Here is a 19,476-nt window from a genome sequence, read left to right as displayed (position 1 = left end):
AATCAGTTAAGACTTTTTATTTATTTGTAAAAGTAGTTTTTCTCAAGACAGGAATATTTTTAAGTTTCTTAGGCACTGATACAATATTACTGATGTGAATAAAATAAATTAAATCTTTTCTCTGGTAGTTTTGCATTTCAAATGTATTATTTGGATTTTTGCTGTCATAGGACAGAGTAACTGAGAACTGAAATTCTCTACCAAATTTATAATATTATAAATGCTATGCAGGCCAGATGAACACAAGCATCTGAAATTCATCACAAAACCATTCAGCCATGGTTTTTGTTGCCTAGGAAGAATGATACGTTGCAGCAGCTCTGTAATTTCATCCTCCTCTTAAATATAGCCTAATATAAAATTTATTGTGCTGAGAAATATTTATTCAAAGATTCAGGAAAACAATATAGAATGTAAACCATTAAAGCCACCCTCAGTTTATCTCTTTATATTCTATTAACTGTGTACAATGACTCCAGATTTTATCTGTTTTACTTTAATTCAAATAAAGGAATGAAATGCACCTACTGAGTTTTATAAGTTTGGAGAGAATAGGAGCAATAAAGTCTATAAACTATCAAAGTTGTTTCTCCTCATTTTATGTGTTTTTTATTTTTATTCGGTTTTCCTTAACAGCTTTAACTCTTTTTCCATGTTTTCTAATAGTGATTTATTTCTCTGTTTTTCAAAAGCCTTGACTAAGGCATCTTTGGAGAAAAGTACACTTGTGTATGAGTGTCTGTAGCCCATCCTTTCCTTACCACCCTCCTCTCCCAGTGAATCTTGTGTCCATCACTGTCTGCAATTGTCACTGGGCACTGCTGACCTGCTGCAGACCAGCCTTCACCAAACAAACTCCTTTCTGTGTTTTGGAGATGATTGTGGTCACAGCAGCTGATGTTTCTTGTTGAGCCTTCTCTTTGTTATTTCTTTTGATGCCTGTCTCAGTAGCTTCTTGCCTACCTTTTTCCAGCTATTCCAGGCTTCCCCATGGAAACTTCCCTCTGCAGCACTGCTTGCAGGCAGCTCCTGTCCAGCTTTCCTCAGAGTCTGTCCCAGCTTCCCCATTTCCAATTTACAAGTCAGACCAATTCCTCCTCCGTAACCATTCTCCTTTGGCTCCTCTTCCTCCTTTCTGTCTCATCTGGCTCCTTCCCTTTGTCTGGTGTAGATGTCCTCCTGCAGTCAGGGCTCCTCTCAGGTGCTTGCCATGGGAAAAGGCAGTGTGGCAGGTCATATCATGACAATAGTTTCACTGTCAGAAGCTTTGTTCCACTATCAATGTTTGGCACAAAATGTATAGTTTGGACAAAATTGCTGTGGGCCTGATCCAATTTCCACTGAAGTCAGTGGAAGTTTTTGCTCTGACTTTAGTGGGTGCTGGACCAGGCTCTGATGTCTGGTGACTAATGCTTTTTTTGTTATATATTTCATAATGCAAATATCCACAGAAGAACATGACCCAGAGAAAATAAAGTACTTATTTTTCAATATTCATTCCCAACTCTCAGCGGTGCAGTCTACCAAAAATATTGTTTTTAAAGGCTGTCCAAGGAGCTTGTTTATCTCCATTCACCTAGCAGCCTAGAAAAACAAACTCACAGTTTAGAAATCTGTTTGGCTAAGGCAACATTTATATTAAAACAGACTTATTGAATCTTTGTTAAAATAGAATATATATATTGTCTTTTACTGCCAGGTTCAAATTCTTTGTTACCTCAGCTCCCTTCCTGGTTCCAGTAAAGCTGCCACTTGCAGTATGTGGGCCTATCACTTAGCTGCTGGTAAAATATTTACTGTGCACTGCATCTTAACCTCAGCTGTGCAAGTTTGCATATTTATCATGTTAATCCCTATGCCTGGAATCTGAAATTAGGGTATTATCTTGACCAAAATAAGTAGCAGTTAGCAACCTATTGACATTTTTTTTCTTCCTTCTGCAGGCATATTCCTCATCTAATTTGGTACTTGCACAGTAAAAATGATTGACTATTCAAGTTAATACCACCTACTCCCATATATATTATAGATGTTTTTCTCTCTTAGTAATCTACTGTATAGAGAGAAACACTTGTCTGCAGTGCAGTAGGACACAGCAGGTGAATATGAATGTAAAGACTACAGCTACTTCAGTAAAATTCTTAATGAAGGTAGGAAAAAGAAATAATCCAGGCTCTCTATACACCTAGATTTATCCTCAAGTAATTGGCAGCTATTATCTTCAAAGAGTTCATCTCTAGCAATGATGCTTCTGATCCTCACAGAAAAGAAACTGTTATGTCTCAATCTTTGTCTGCTTAGTTGTCCTTTTGTAAAATTGTACTGCTACCTCATCTTAAATTGGTACATTAAAAATAAATGTAAAAAGTGCCCACACTTAAATGCAAGGTAGTATGCAGGATATAATTAATAAATTTGTCTACATTGCATACATTGGATTAGCTGTATTCAAATCCCCAATAAAAACACAACTAAACAAAGAATAAGTACCAAGAAATAGTGTATGTCTCATCTTTCAGTATTTAGGGTGAAAATAGGATTTTGCAGTGCAAGAGTACTGTGATACATTTCATTGCGAAGATTAACATTCATTGCAAGGCTGGAACCGTGTTTGATATTTCACGGGTGCTTGCTCTGTATTGTGAAAATCCTGCTGATTTTGGGTGGGATTGCTCAGTTGGTAGATCTGAGAGTGGGGTTCAGGAAGTCTCATCTTGCCTGTTCCTGAGCACAGTTCTCCTGCAGGTTCCTGAGGGAAATGGGAGCAGGCTCTCCCCAGATGTCCTGGCAGTCCAGGAACACCTGGGTTCCCAGGGGGTCTCTAGGTGCCCATGGCAGATGATGGATATTTTCCTGTGCATGTCTCAAGGCTTCTTCCATCAGGGCATAAACTTTGCCAGAAATATTGGGCATTACAGATTGAAAATTATGTCAAAATTTACTGAATTTTATTTTTTATGACTATACCATAGTCCATTCTCCTGAAAGATAAGATAGAATTTTCAATTCAAATACAAACATTGAAATAAAATAAACAAATTGATGACATTGTTTAAACAATATATGGAAAGTATGCATATGTCTAAAGTATTACAGTGCTCTCAATTGGAAATTCAGCTCAATGTCAGAATATAAAAAACAGTATATAAAATACTAAAACTGTAAGAAGATGGGCCTTTTTTCTCCATATAAGCTATCTTTATCACTATAAATAATTGTTAGCATGTTTTGTTAGCTTTTTTCATGGGAATAAGATTTGTGTTGTCTAATTTATTATATTGATTACACAATGATGAACTGCTTTGGCCTTTTCAGTGTGCTGTTATGGGATTGGTTATCCATTCCAGTTCATTACCTCGAGCTACTTTGGTTTAAGCATGAAAAAAGTTGAAAAGCTAGCCAGTAAAATGACATAGCTGTGGAAAGGTTAAAGAACTACACAGTTCTGACAAGCATTGAAGTTTGGATTTCTCATTCTTATGACAAAGATGGTAATGGGAAGAGAAAACAGCAGTATCTAATCCATTTTTATGACAAGTGAGTGTAATTAAACTGGAAAGGATATAAAAGCAACCTGTTCTTATTATAATTTATATACACTTATCTTATGCCCCTTCCTTGATTTTTGTAATGTTACTGCTGTAACCTTTGGACAGTGATGCTTTGGGAAACATGCAAGACTGCATGTACAGAGCAGAGTGTTATAAAGTGGATTATATATTTCTAAAGAGTCATATCTACTGATATTAATATTCTAGATAGGAAAAAGAATGGCTTAAAGTATAGATAGCAATTTTACTACTTGATTTTCCCCAAAGTGAGCTTATATGTCAAATTAATCTTTTGTGAATCATTATTCACAACACTTAATGGGATTGATCTTTACTTTGGAGTGACCAGTGATTGTAGATTCAGGAGTTTCTGTCTTCCATTATCTCAGACATTAACTTTTCTTAAGAAAATGAATGATATAAATGATATGAAATAAGGATCAATCATTTTTATCAGTATTTAAATATATAAGGGAATCCACCTACTACATAACTAAATTGAAATGTGGGACTGAGTAATATTTCACTATGAAAAATTAAATTTTGTTTAAATTGAGGCTGGGGTATTTTTCTAGGTTTTTCTATTTTTTTATTTTTTTATTTCTTTTGTGTTGAGAGAGAGGTTTTATTGTTGTTGGTTTGTTTGTTTTGGTTAAAAAAAAGGCTATCCTACACAGAAATGGTAAGGGTTTTATTAATTTTAATTTATCATTGGGATCTCTTTATTGCCATAAACTTTCTTTCTTCATAGACTAAATAAAGGTCCTGTTTAACAAAGTAATTTCCTGTATCCCTTACACAGTTAGTTCTAAACAATTTTTGAGAGATAATGACTGACTGGCTACCATTTAAAGCCTCAGTCACGTAAAAGTTTCTATAAGCATAGATACAAAAGATTTTCCACAATCCATTAGCTCAGCATCTTGCAGCAAGCAAAAAATGGAAGCTTCTGTCTGAGCACACAGAATAAGATTTCTGTAAAAGGGTAAGGAATGTCTGTGGCATGAAATGTCAAACATGAGTGACATTTGAGAATGGCCTTAAATACTGATACAAATTAATTTGTAGAGGTCCTGCTGTTCCTGGAAACATAATATAGAGCTATAGCTCTTCCCCTCTCTTGTGTGGATCACAGTGTTTATGTCAGCCCTGTCCTCAGCCTACGATTGCTGCTCTTGCCCTTGCCCTCACAGTTTATAACAGCTTGGTACATTGCCATATGAGGACCCACAAAGTTAACTGAAAACATTGTAGGAGAAAAACAATGTCATTTTTATCTGGTATTTAATGTAGTTATCTTGTATTTAGTCTTGCAGATCAGTGTTTGGGTTGCAAGCAATGATATACAAACATTTCTCTGATTATTTTTTTATTTTTATTTAAAAAGGGATAGTTTCTTTTGGAAGTTTCCTATTGGTAAACATTTGTCATGATAAAAGAAATGTATGTCTGTGTATATTATTAAGAAAAGTAAACAGATTTTTGATTAATTTTAAAGTTCTGGTGAAAGCTGTTTTCATCCCTGCTGGGGTCATCACTTTTTTCATGATGCGATAATGCTGTATGAAAGTTAACTGTAAAGTTGGCATAAACAGTTTTAGTTTGCAGGGTGTAATGGGCAATAACCATTTTATCAAAAATTATGTGTTCTTCTCCTTCAGAAGGAAGGTGCTGGGCCTTTGAGAAGGTGGCTGATGTTTCCTTCATCTGGAACAGACAGATTTTTGAGGGAGCATGTGCTCCTTGAGAGGTTTTGCAGACAAAAAGGAAGCATAACAGAAAGAAGGGGATATATGAAAACACAGTGAGGAAGATGGAACACATCAGAGTTTAGGAGATTTGGAGAAGATCATGATGTATATCTGCAGATCATTAGGCTGCTGACAGGATGGAAAGAGGCTTTCCAGAGACTTTAGAGAGTCTGTATAGAGTTTGTTGCAACACAGAAAAATATCAGGGTGCTGGTTCAGGTCAAGCTTAGTAGAAGAGCTCACCTGCAAGAAATAATGTAGGATAGGGAGGTTCCATTGAAACCCCTTTTGGTTGTTTTAGGATAACAGAATAGTGAAAATTCCCCCTTAAAACTCCAGCCTGCCCTATGGTCATAGCAAGGCTTTTTCAGGTGAATTAGTGTAAGTTTGTGCTTACAAATAAAATAAATATTACCTATTTATTTGTTTATTATTGATTTGTGCTTTCAAATTAATATCAGCAGGTGTCATCCCATCACAAGTATCAGAGATACAAGTGTGATTCCCAGAGCATGGGTTAAAAGAGTGAACATGGCACAGGCTTTTGTGGTTGAAAGAGGATGTTATGATCCATGTGTACCTGTTTTAGTGCTGTGAGGGTTAAGAAAATTTTGGATCTGAGATCTGATTTTCAGCTCTAGTAACAGAAAGCCAAAGTTTAACTTGAATTTCCAGGTTCAGTTCCTCCAGGTGACTACTTACTCAACTGATACTGAGCCTGGAGAAATTGTGCTGTTGGGATATACTTACTAAATGCACCATGACCATAATGATTTGTAATTAGACACTAATCACTGCATAAAATGCTAATAGAATAAAGGTACTTGATATTTTTTCATGCTCTTGGCAGAAGTCCTCCAGACATGCCATTTTCTCAGGGGTGCGATTAGCAAAATCTGACTGAATGAAAGAGCAGGGCAGGGCACACAACAGCACACAGGACTATTGTTTCTCTGTTGAAAGAGAATTATTGGTGCTTTGAGGAACATTTTAAACTGATTAAAGCATTAGGTGCTATTCTATCCCTAGTCTCTGCCCATGTGTCCTGCTGTGTTCCCTGTGTCTGCAGTAGCAATTACCTATGCGACTGGATTTGCTTGTCAAAAAAATGGTCCAGGTGGAAATTAATACTATTTTGTTTTTGTCAGATTACATTTTAGTCTCTTTGGTATTCCCTTGTGGCAGGGACAAGCATTTGGCATGAGGATTTGGGGAAAGAGAATGGAAAAGGGCAAGATATTTGTTTTGGCAATGGCCTTTGTCAGCTTATGTTGGTCATAGGGTCTTATGTCAGCTTAAGTTAACTGTCAATACTAACTTGATTTAGAAGGCAATAGCAGAGCAAATGAAACCTTTCTGCTTTTTCTGGTGTGCATGCACCAGACTCAGTCACAATCTTTTGTGACAGGACTCCCTCCACAAATTTCTCTGTACTCTGAGACAGAAAATGGATGTGGATGTCCTTAGAGCCTTTCTCTACCTTGAGTGCCTGCACCCATACCCTGCCATGTGCACCTGTGCATGCTCTCTCCCCCTGCCTCACATGGAATGCATGCAGACAAATTCTCTCTAAATAAACCACAAAAAATTTATGTAAATAAATTTCTTTTTAGTTTCCTATCCCACATTTTGATTTATTCCTTTTATAAATATGCAAGGCAGCAATCTCCAGGTGTAGAGACGGTTTTGACATCTTTGGCTGGTTTCCATGTCAGTTTGTGGCACAGTGTCTTGTGTCTGCCTGTGAGAAGAAGGAGGACTCTGTACTTGATGTAGCCACCCTTTGCCATCTGTGGTGGATGCCATGGCAAACGACCTTATTCAGTATTTACTCTGACACAGAAGAAGATAAAAGGAACACTTTTTATAGGTAAGAGGAATGTCTTTTTTTTAATCAATTGTTATTTAGGTTAATTTCTCTTCAATTGTAGTCTTACAATTAGTTTGAATAAAACCAGTGTCATAACTGGCACTTTTTTATAGATATGAGAAGAAAGGTAGTAAAAAATAAACCAAATGCAGGAATTTTTCCTTTTAAATCCATGCCTAAACTATCACAGCAGCTATTATACCTAGGATATATGGAGGAGCAAAACAAAAACATCAAATCAGTTAATCTTGTGATAGCAGGTATTGTTTTTAATTTTTCTGAATTCTTGTCCTTAGATTATTATTTCATTTTTTCATGGGTCTGGAAATAGACAAGAAGGAAAAACTTGCCACGTGTCCTCTGCATTGGTTTGCCGAATCTTGACATATCTAAATCTCTATAAATGATTCAAAAGTGGTAGAATTGAAAACTGATCTGAATATTATAAAAAGTTTGGTTATATTCAGTGTAAGACTGAAGGTCTCCTAGTACTCCTAGATCTGTACCAGCTCAGCAAAAGATTTTCTTGGGTGTAATTGCAAAAACAGGTCAATATCACAACTTGTTCTGTAGTGACATCACTTTTTTGCTTTTGTGAAAAATAAGGTTACCATAAATCATCTATACAAAAAAGTGAAAATTAGATTAAGTAATAGTAGTAATAGGGACAAGGGAAGATCAGTGTTTGCTAACCTTTTTTGCTTTTCTCTATATTACTAATAACTGGTGATTTGCATGATGTGTATGTCACTGATGTTTATTATTGGCTTGTGGGAGTTCTGCTTATTGGTTTTAGTGGTAACAGCTGTGGCACAGTGCAGGTGGAATGAGGTTTTAAATAGATGGCATTCATTAGCATATAAAAACTTCTTACCTCTAACTGTTCTCCCTTATTTTTTAACTTGGTGTAGGTGAAGACTCAGATAAAAGGCTGGGAACTCTTAACATAGCATCTTGTCCTCATTTAAAAATCAGATTTCTCTACTGAGCCCCTGCACAAGAAATTTAGAAGACTGGGCTCCTAAAAACAAGTGCTAGCAAGTCGCATGAAAGTTAAACTGGACAGATAAATATTCTCAGTCTAAAACTCCCTGGGGCCTGCATGCCTTAGGAAGACATCCTTACCCGAGATCCATAACTTGGAGTCCTTCCCTAGCCTTCTAATTTTTGCATGAGATCTCAAGTTGTTGGTGGACCACTCTGTTAAAGGGGACTCTAGCTTTTGCCAATACCAACATTATTTCAAATTAAGTATTGGCTAATGTGTTTTGCATGCAACCTGACCCAACTAGATCAAGGTGAGACATTGCAATGATGTCAGTGCTTGGGATTGTGTGAAAATGCAAAGAAATCACTCTTCTCCTTCCTTAGGTATATGTGTACTTAATGGCATCTTCAGGGTTAGGCAAAAGAGATAGAGAGGCTCACTTTTGGATGAGTTTACCTTTATTCTTTCTCTATTTTTTTTTTCCAATTCTGTCTTAAATATCAGTTTTCATTTGGAGTGATAGAAGTGATAATATTAGCTGTATGAAAAATGCATTGTTCTGTGATCACATTTTCTTGAAAACAACAAACTACAAAAATAAGGCAGTTACCCCTGCCTGGTTTAAAAAAAAATATTTTTTTTTACAAATTGACATAGTAATGGTGTTTCTCATAGAGTTATTGTGATGCTTAACTACTGTATTTGAAATAACAGCAATAGTTATGAGGTTTTTACATACATCATGAGCCAATGCAAATGGCTACATTTTCAAAATACAGAAATACCTAAAATATGCAAGAGCTAAATATTTGTTACTGGATTCAATCAGGTGAAGAGATTTATCACCTGACTTATCAGGGTAAAAATATATCCAGTTAGGCACAAATTATAGCTGATCTTTCCCTCTAATGTGGTGGTAACAAATGGACAGTTAAATAAAAATAACTTAAATGCTATATATTCTTTTTTCCTACCTTTTACTTTTGGCTGCATGAATTTGAAGAGAGTTTTTTGAGTTATATTTAACGCCCACGAAAGACAAAGTCAGACTTTCCATTCACTTTAAAGGTAGGAGGACTTGTTTATTAGTCATTTTAGTAAAACCCAGTGATTTTCCTGTCAGCTGTGCATTGCTAGTGATCCTAGACTGTTCTAAGAGAGACATTTCAAAAGGTGTAAAATGTTGGAAGATGTTTGAAAGCAAAATGTATGTTGCAAAATCTTAAAAAGCTACTTAGGAAATCATGACTTTTTATAAATAGGCAAGAAACTACAGGGTTACTTGTACAGAGAATATGGTGTAATTTGCAAACCACTGCTTTCACTGCCAATGAAGCAGACTAGTAAGATAATAGATTTAGAAGTAGCAAAAATAGCTAGCAGTAAAACAGATTTCAGATATCTGTAGCCTTGAGATGATTCACATGTGCTGTAAAATTACTTGGAGGTGAGACCACTTCTCTGCTGTGATTCTGAAGTGCCTCAGCACAATGCACTCCTTGGTGCCTGAAACTTTATACCATTTTACAGTATAATTACTAGTGGTAATACCTACTAATTGCTCTTCTAAAAGAAAAAAATCTATGGGCAGAACAAAATTTATTCATTCCATCTGAAACTGGTTGAGGCAGCATAAAGACATCTGTATCAGCATGTTTATATAGCCAGTAAAAACAAAAGAGAGAAACTACTACCACAGTTTTATAGTTTCATAGATTTTACTTGTTTTGACATCAGATGATATGTCAGACTTTAAATACATTTTCTTACATATGTAAATATGTGATGGGTTGTGCCTGCTGAGGTTAAACTCCTCTTGAAGCTTTGGAATGAATCAAATGTGGTTTGCAAAGTAATAATTTTACAGACTGAAATATGACATCCAGCTGTCTATAGGTTTTCATTTTGTTCTGCCAATAAGTCAGGAAACATGGATTAACACAATGTAAAAGAAGAAAAAAAAAAAATCAGGATGATTTAAATGTACTGATGTAATGTGTTTTTCTAATGTGCGGTTAAAGGAGGGGTTATGTCATGATGTACAAGCACTGACATTATCACATGGAAAATTACCTTCTGATCACTTGCTTCCAGATCAGATATTAGAGGATTACACTAACTTGTGGATTGTCTCAGTGGCGTCTCTTTCAGATGTGGATCTTCAGATACCTTCATTTCAGTCAGTTTTTACTTAGTACAACAGTTCAGCTGAGTTACACTGAGGATTAAGTTTCTGGGTGGCTTTAAAATGGATTTCTTGCTTCATCAGAAAGCATCTGATCATTCTAGTTATTTTTATTTTTGGTAAACCAATACGGCATGGCTGTGTTTGCTAAAAGTAGAACTAAGGAAGGAAAATTAATTTACCTTGAGTGGTAAACATGGTTATACTGTTAATGATATTCAGCATAAGTATCAAGCTTTAAAAAGTGTGTTGAGAGAAGTTTATCAACCAAAACTTTGATTTAGTACAGTGGCCATTTTTCTGATTTTGACCATTTCCAGATTCTTATCATCTATCAGCTCTATTGTATTAGCCAGGAAGATGTGACAATAAAGGCTGAGCAAGTCTATGCTTAGGAAATATCTTTTATTAAACAGAAGAAGAAGGAAGGGAAAATATTATCAGTGTAATAAGAATAGCAGCCATGGTTTCGCTTTCTGAGTCCTGATTATAGAACAGTCAATGTATAAAGGGACAAGAACGAGCTTCCTGAAGTCTTGCTTATACTGAGATTTTGACTCATAGGTTCCACCTGATTCCCAGTCAGCAGCAAGAACATCTGTTCACTGTCCCTGTCTTGTTTTGTACATGGAACACTGGGTGGACTGGATGCTTTGAACTAGGTACCCACACCATAGTTCAGACTACCTTGCTCTGGGGAAGGATGCAAGGAAATGTTATTTTTTTGCATAATAACATAAAGAGCAAACTCTTACTCAGAAAAGGGAAGGGATTCTCCTGCCCCACTCTCTGCCCCAACAGTCTGAGCAGACATTTGATGAGTAATGCTCTCATATTTAGGTTCATATTCCCAGGATTGTACAAAACTGGGACTTATTACGGTCTAATAGTGTCCATTTATACTGCAAGGAGTAAGGTCTGAAACACTACTTGTAGCAGACTTTTTCCTGGTCTGCCTTAGAACTCATCATTGGATAGAATTCCCTCTTCAGCAAAAGAGATCTTCACAAAGAGATCCCTCTTCACAAAGTAGGTCTGGGGCTAGGGCTCTCATCTGAAATTCTTGTCAGGCTGAGCAGAGGAGATTAATGAGCCCAAAGCTTCTGTGTCTCAGTCTAACCAGCAAAACAAAAACAGTTATATAGTGACTAATAGGAGGGAGCAAAAATCCCCAGCACCCCCATATTTTTCCCTCTGTAAAGGGTAACAGTTACCTGCGTGGTGGTCTAGGTTCTGGCAGGACGGAGATGCTCAGCGTTGTTTGTTGGTTCCTCAGACGAGAAAGACAGAGCCTCCTTTAGGTGTCCTTACAGTGCCCTCCGGAGGTGCTCAGGGCCACCTACAAGCGGCGTTTTTAGGGAACTTGTGATCACAGAGTTGTCCTCAAACTAGTGCAGCTCAGTGCCCACCCACTGTAAACCACTGTAAACTAGGAACTCTTGTTAAAGCTGTATGGAGTCAGGAGGGTTCAAAGGAAAAAGAAGGATAGTTGTAAAAAGACAAAGAGGAAACTCTTCTCCCAAGTCTGAGCATTGCAAGTAGAAGAGGGGTGGAGTGATGAGGAGTGTGAAGATAAGTGAAAATCAGAGTAGAAGGAGATAAAAGAAGAGGGATGAATGATATGGGTGATGCTGGAGAATGAGCAGTGGGAAGCAGGGATTGGAAGAGTCTTCCTCATTATTCACATTCAACCAGGTCATTAACATGCTACCATCCTACAGGTGTAAGGACACTTACTGATGAATGTTTTCAGTATAGATCAATTCACATTGATGTACTCTACAGATGTACTGTATTTTTAATTTGCTAATGTTTAGCTATATTAAATAGTTCAGTGTCTTCTTTTGTAAGGTAAACCTAACTCTTAATGAAAGCAACAGGTCTAATTAAGTGGTCTGTCCTAGGATTTGCCACTGTTGTGATTCATTTCTCCACAGTGATCAATCTTGATAGCCAAATCAAACAAACAAGAAAAAATAGTAAGTCCTAGGTTGAAATTACTTTGAATTTAATCACTGCATAATGTTTCCCAGATGAGACTGTACATTCTCATAAATGTCTGCAGTTTGTTTGTTAACCATGGCACGTTTGTCCATCCTTCTTAAAGAGAAAGAAAAACATTTTTCATGCAGGCAAAAACTTCTAACAAAAACAACTGAAAAGCCACTCGGCTTATCCAGACCAGGACAGGGATCTGATTGTTTCATCACTCTAATTATGCTCACATCAGATTTGTCAAGGGAAACTGAAGAACTAAGAGTTTAGAGTGAAAAGAAAATCTAAGTGCGATGATGATTCCAAATAAAATAAATGGAAGCTAGGAACACCATCTTCACTGAAGATGATGAGATTTAGGTGCCAACTGCCTTTTTTAGTTTTTGAAAACCTTTGTCTAAACCTGCTCTTTTGCAGAGAAAGATGATTTATCAAATAATTCAACAAATTAGTTGCATTGTAAAGTAGTCTATGGCAATTTTTTGCCTCTGTAATGATCTTGAGTTTTCTAATGTACTTTTGCTAGCAGTGGTAGGATATATGTGTGGGTGTCAGGGTTTTTTGTTGTTTGGTTGTTAGGGTACTTTTTTTTGCATTAGGAAGCCTGTTTTAATTTTCATATATCTAACAGCTGCCTTAAAAACAATGGGCAGATTTTTTTTTCTTAACTCCACTAGTAAATCTAGAGTAATAGCCAAAATTATTGATTCATTTAAATTGTAAATTCAGAACATTTGGTAATCTACTTAGCTGAGTGAAGCACTAACCTTGTCATTTTTCCTGCTGCATGTAAAGTGTCTACAAGCTCCTCCACCACAGCACACAGTTGCCTGTGATTTCTTTTTTTTTATTTTGGCATTGCTTCATAATTCTTCAGTAAAGTGAGTTTCAGCTTACACTGAAAGGAAGCAAAAGGAAGGCCCCTTCTGGTATCCTTAGGGAAGGCAAAGTGTATTTGCAGAGAAAATACATGCAGAAACAGCAGCAATAATGTGTTTACTTTGCTGTCTTCTCACAAACACTTTCATAAACACTGCATTTGAGGAGGAAGGGATTGCTATGGGCAAATAAACTTCTATCAAGTTCAAGTGTCTGGAAAAGTTTTTGCTTTTTCCTTGAGCTATCTGTTTTGTGAGCTTTCACAGTACAGAGCAGAGTGAACATGAGCTTCAAGGTGCTAAAAAGAGAGAGCTGAAAGAGCATAGGCTTCAACAGAGGAGTTCATTGGAAATGCCTGCCCCTAACTATTATTCAGAAAGAAGGGAAGTATGGCTTAGACTCACACTTATGGTCCTAAGGGAAAGAAGTCATTGCTGGAAAGCAAAGTTCAACAACAGATGAACTCACACAAATGAAGGAAATTGCTGTCTTCTGCCTCCCTGGCTGTTCCTGCTAAGGGAAAACATACATTTCTCATAACAGAGCTCTCAAGTTTTTTCTATATCTTGATAAAAATGTTTGCCCATCTTCTTCCTATTAGCAGTTTCTTAGACTATTGCTTTTCTTTTCTGTCAGTCCATTCTGAGACTGAGAAAACTGTCCATGTGACAGCTGCTGGAATAGTTTGGATTGAAAAGTAATATCCTGAATAATAATCACATATTTTAGCTGTCTTTTAATAGGATTTAGAAGGTGGAACCAGGAGAGCTACCATCATGTGAACCAACCTCTTTACCTAAAGGGCTTTTTTAGGGGGGAATGGGGATCCAAGGGTTGGGGGGCATTTTGGCAGAGCCTTTGGAATGGCTGGTAGGCAGGCATGTGCCTCAAGGAGGAGCAGAGAAGCTTTCTTTGTGAACTGCTAGGAATGGTGTAGCTAGGTTTTCTAAAAGCAGTTTTTGGTAGATGTAGCCCAGCTGCTGATATAGAACCAAGGGTGGAGAAGGCTGAATCACGGCCACCTCTCTTCCCTGCCCTCACAGGGGTGAGAGCTGTGATTTAGTCTGATCCCTAATGGGCCCCCTGAAAGAGGGAGAAAGTATTTTCCACCTTTGTCACCACTTCTATAGAGCAGCCACTAAAAAATATACAAATACATATAAATACAAATATAAAATGAGAGGAAAGACCATTATGCATTTTCTAGCATGTTCTATATATTGAATTAAGTGAGGATCCTTTGGAAAAAAAAACCAACTCCACACATGAAATAGTATACATCACAAAACTAGGGAAAGAACATATTTCCTTTTTTTTTTCCATCACAGAGTTATTTTATTATTTATTATTATTTTATTATTTATTATTTTATTAGAAGCTTATTTTTATTTCTGTTTCAAACAAAGTAAAAAATATTATTCCTGAAATAGATGTCTAATAAATTTGTTGCAGATGTACATGCATTTAAATTCCATAAGACTGAAATGTCCGTACTTTAAATTCAAGGCAAAAAACACTTGTATATTGGAATAAAAATTTATTTTTAAGTGGAATAATCAGATGTTTTGACATTTGTGTGCTTTTTCTTTCCTTCAGAAAAAAGTGCAGACAAAAGTGATTGAATTTTAAAGTATTTTCTGTTAGAGAACTGCTTACCTGAAGTTATTCTGGCAGCCTGGAATGGTGTCACTTGCATAAATAGAAGTCACTAACAAAACTACTCACTTGATTAAACATACTGTTGGCATTAGTAGGTAGCTCTTCCCTCTAGAGGAGAAAGTATTTCATTACGTTTTCAATGGTCCAGATATTTTACAGCAGTGGAAGGACAAGAATGTTCAGAGTACAAAGATCCACAGAAAAATGTGTCTTGTAGTGACTTAAAGACAGTTTTGCACAGGCAGATTTTTTCTGATTCATCTAGTTTCCTGCTTTTCTGCTCTTTTCCAACCTAGTCATGCTTGCCATCCTTATTTGTGTCTATCCATTCCTGTTGCCTCCTGCAGCTTTCCTGCTAAGACACAATGTCACCTATGCTCACTCTTTTCAACTCTGAGTTTCTAATTAAGCAGTAATGGACTGGCAGACAGTGGTATCCACAGTCTCAACTCCCTCGATGAGAAATAAAGTAGAAAGAAGAGCAAACAGTCCACTTGACCACCAAAGTGCAGTGTGGTCTTTGCAGAGAAAACAATCATTCCCATTTGCTGCTAAATGAACAAATTCATGTTTCTTTGGTGTCAACAAGCTGAAACTTTTGAAGTATTGTGATCTCATCATGTTTGGATTGCTTTTCCCAAAGGATGGTAAAAACTATGTGGTTGCCTACTTATATTTTTCTCTTGGCTGGAAAGCATGGGCTATTGATAAAAGTGGACTCATTTTTTGAAAATAATTTAGTTTTTCTTATGTTTCTCCTGAGAAGCAGAGAAAGTGCTCAGTATAAGTGTCTGTTTTGGAAAGATCTGAATGAAAGGACAAGTGGAAACTGAGGTGTTAAACAAAAAGAGTGAAGATTTACTAGCTCCATAATTACTCAGTAACTCAAAGTTTTTATGGCCTCACTTTGCAAAGGCCACATATAGAAAATCTGCAGCCTCCCCCAAGCTCTGTATTGCTGTTGGGGCATTTACTCACTCAGATTACATCATTCAGGTCACAATTAGCCAGTAACAAAACAAGGCTGGGCAAATTATCCTTTATATTCAGTGAAATGCAGATGGGGGAAATAATTAGTCATGCATTTCCCCTTTTGTGAACAGCTTCCTTGTGCTCTGGGAAGGGATGTCACACTGTAAATTAGTCACTTGCAATCTGTCATTTCTGACCGACAACGGTAAAATGACTGTCCTGCAAAACAATTTGCAGAAAGCCTGAAAACTCCTGTGCTACTATTGATTGCTCATGAGTCAGATTTGCAACTGATTGCTTAATCAATCTGCACCTTGGATCCTGTATGCTGTTCTTATTCTGCTTGAACAAAGAAGCTGAATGGCTTAGCTAAACCTAAAGTGCATGGCCTTCTGCAGAAAATTATTTCTTGAGGTTTCTGGCCTGTAATTATTGTCTTCAATACAGGAAAGCCGAAAGACCTATCTGCCCGTTTTGTGAAATACTTCTATACTTGTATTGGAATATTCTTCCACTTATATCCCACTAGGTCCTTTCCTGAGCAGCTTGTCTCACCAGAAAAGGGCTTAGTGCACCAGAAGATATTTCTTAAAGGATAACTGCTGAAGTTCAAGTTGTGAAATTACTTGGGTTCATATTATATAAAGCTAAATTATTCTACCTTCAGAAGCAGCTGTGTCTGTCCTTTGTACCATACCTAAATTTGATTCTTCTCTGGAAGTAATTTAGCAAGGATTTAATTGTCTATATGATCTATAAATAAAAAAAAAAAATTAGAATAAATATATTTTGCACAAAAAGGAGGTCACTGAGTATGCATTGGTGACAGACCACTATAGATCAGCTGAAAGAAATCAACAGCTTTTAAATAATGAACTTCTGCAAGAGGAAAAATTTGCAGCAGGAAATCCCATTTTGGGCAATGCTACAAATGAATAAATTCTGTTCAGTGAGGACTTCCAGCAAGTCCTTCCTGAGGGAAAAGGTTGGGAGCTGACCCCAGATGGCTTTAGGCAATTAATCTGTTCCCATTACAAGGTTATTTCATCACCCTGGGCTTATATTGCAGGAGTGTTTCTGAGCGAAGATTATGTACCACTAAGGTTATCAAATTGTAACAATGCATATGGGTACATTAAAGCCATGAGAAAATGTCCTGTTGGAGGAAAGCATGCAGGTGTAAAGTATTATTTAATGTTTTAAATAATTTCAGCCTAGTAGGAGCAGAGATGGAGACTTCTGTAAGAAATTGAAGAAGCGTAGGAAGTAGGATTGTTTTTCTGGGAACCAGAAACTTCTAACCTTCTGCCTTTTAATTTTGGAGATGAGAGATATGGAACTTTCTTTTAAAAGAATACATGAAATGTCAGTTTATAACCAAACTTTGTTTCGCTAGTCCTGTAGCTATCTTGTTTATCCCACATCGCCTTAAAAATTTTGTATTAAATGTTACTAATAAATTGGGAAAAAAAAAAAAAAAAGGACACTCATGCCACTCATTTACTTGTCAGTGAAAGAGGAAGAAGGGAGAGGTTCTCTGCTGAAGGTGCGTGTTTAAGCGCTTGGGCCGGCTCGCGGTGTTCCTGGCGGTGAAGCCGCTCTCGCTGCAGCCGGGGCTGGGCCCGCGGCGCTGCCCTGACACCTCGCGGTGCTGAGGGGGAGCGGCGCTGCCCGGGCCTCGGCCGGCGGTCCCCCGGGCCGGCGGTCCCCCGGGCCGGCGGTCCCCCGGGCCGGCGGTCCCCCGGGCCGGCGGTCCCCCGGGCCGGCGGTCCCCCGGGCCGGCGGTCCCCCGGGCCGGCGGTCCCCCGGGCCGGCGGTCCCCCGGGCCGGCGGTCCCCCGGGCCGGCGGTCCCCCGGGCCGGCGGTCCCCCGGGCCGGCGGTCCCCGGCGAACACCGCCTCTGCCTCTGCCGCTCCGGTCCATCACGGCTTGTAGAGTCGCCAGGGATCGCTAGGCCAGCCTGCTGGAGCACACCCATTCGGCACAGGGGAGCAGAGACTGAGGTAGTTAAGTGATCATTTGATAACGAAGGGACGTGCAAGAAGTGCAAAGGAAGACAGAGTTAAATTAAACTCCATCTGTAAATCTGCCTTGGGCAGGAAGGACTGGATACTTCAGACCTGCATACGCTGAGTTGCGGGCAGAGGCCGATGGCAGACCTTGGGCACAGTGAGGAGAAAGACAAAGGTTATAATTTTCATAAGTCCTTTGCTTTACATCGTACAAGTTCATTGGCTGATCTTTGTTGCCGCTTTGCAACCTATGGTATAAAAATTCCTACCATCTGGCTTATGGCACTAGGCTTAAGAATTGAATAAATGAGAGAAATAGTATCAAACAGTAAAAGTCTGTTATAGATGAAAAAATTGCTCCTTTGTCAAAGTGGTACTGGCTTTGTTCTTCTGTGTTTCTTAAATTGAATCTAACTGCAATGGCAAAAATGCCTATTTAAAATACCTTGGCAGGTTCTAAGTACATTATCAATCTTTACCACATTAGTAGGGCAGTGGATACCATAACTTTTAGAAACATATGCAACAGATAAATGAGTGAATGTACATTGTAAGAGGAGGTAACTGTGCAAAATTATAGGGATATAATATTGTTTAGTTATTATCTTTTGATCACATATATTCAATTCCAATTATTATATGATGTTTTGAAGTTATGGTTGCTATTCTACAAAGCCTCTGTATAAACTGGGTAGGTTTTCACCTCGAACAGAAATTGATGCATAAAGTCACTTGACAGAGTTGACAGACCTTCTAATTTGGGTTACCGAATGTAGAGAAGATAAACTTCTTTGCGTCCACCTTCATTTTCTGAATGTGGTATGTGGAAAGGGAAAGCAGTGATGTTGACTTTACCATCCCTAAAAATGCAAAAAGAAGTGAAGGTAATGGACACTTCTGAGAGGAACCACAACAATAGGGAGAACAGCGAGAGAGGAAAGCTGCTATTCCTTAGTCTGGTCTTTTATCCTTACTTGGCAGTGCTCTCTCTTGCCTTGAATCTGCCATTAGAGACTTATCTGGGCTGGCAAAGCTGAAATAGTTTGGGTTTGTTTGTTTGTTTGTTTATTAAGTGATATGAACTATTGATATGTTATTGGGAAAAAAAAAAGTCCTTAATTTTACTTCCAATTAACAAACTGTGATCCATTTCAATCACTTGTACCTGCCAGAACTAATCCAGAACATTGTCTAAGACTTTCCAGAAGTGTAAGAAACTTATATGCGATGTTTTTAGACTCCATTCAGCAGTAGCTGCACTACTATGTGGTATGTCAGAGTTACAAAATTGAGGAAACTTCATTTCAGCTGCATTATGAAATCATAACACAATTTCAGTGATGTCTTGATATGCATCCTGGAAAGACAAAAGGACAAGCAGTAGTATATCAGTCACACAGACAAAATCAACACCAAGTCCTAGCACTTTTCCAGATTTACTTTTTTTCCTTATTAATGCCCTAAACAATGGGGGCACTAGAAAATGCATGGCTGTGAAAGGAATGGGTTTCTTCTGAACATATCTTTAGTGGTGCTCAGCTTGCTGTCTTCTGAAAGTTGTGTCTTGGTTTTCTCTCTCCTCATGGGACATGTGCATTTAGATCATACTTGTCC

At 37.8% G+C, this 19,476-nt stretch overlaps 1 long non-coding RNA gene across 2 annotated transcripts; it reads right to left on the bottom strand.

Moving 5' to 3' along the window:
- Positions 1-10,452: 10,452 nt before the first annotated feature.
- Positions 10,453-17,459, bottom strand: LOC111925968 (uncharacterized). Of its 2 annotated transcripts, XR_015282746.1 has the most exons (6): positions 17,355-17,459; positions 14,876-16,603; positions 13,624-13,732; positions 13,108-13,238; positions 11,560-11,684; positions 10,453-11,460 (listed from the first exon to the last, which is right to left on the bottom strand). It is a non-coding gene; the product is annotated as an uncharacterized LOC111925968 (long non-coding RNA). The 2 variants fall into 2 exon arrangements; XR_002862607.2 differs by lacking the exon at positions 17,355-17,459 and having other exon boundaries at positions 14,876-17,309.
- Positions 17,460-19,476: the final 2,017 nt, after the last annotated feature.

Source organism: Cyanistes caeruleus, chromosome 2 (genome assembly GCF_971803275.1).
Source record: "Cyanistes caeruleus chromosome 2, bCyaCae1.hap1.1, whole genome shotgun sequence".
Taxonomy (NCBI): domain Eukaryota; kingdom Metazoa; phylum Chordata; class Aves; order Passeriformes; family Paridae; genus Cyanistes; species Cyanistes caeruleus.
The sequence above is the reverse complement of the archived record's forward strand: the minus strand, read 5'-3'. Positions and strand labels throughout refer to the sequence as shown.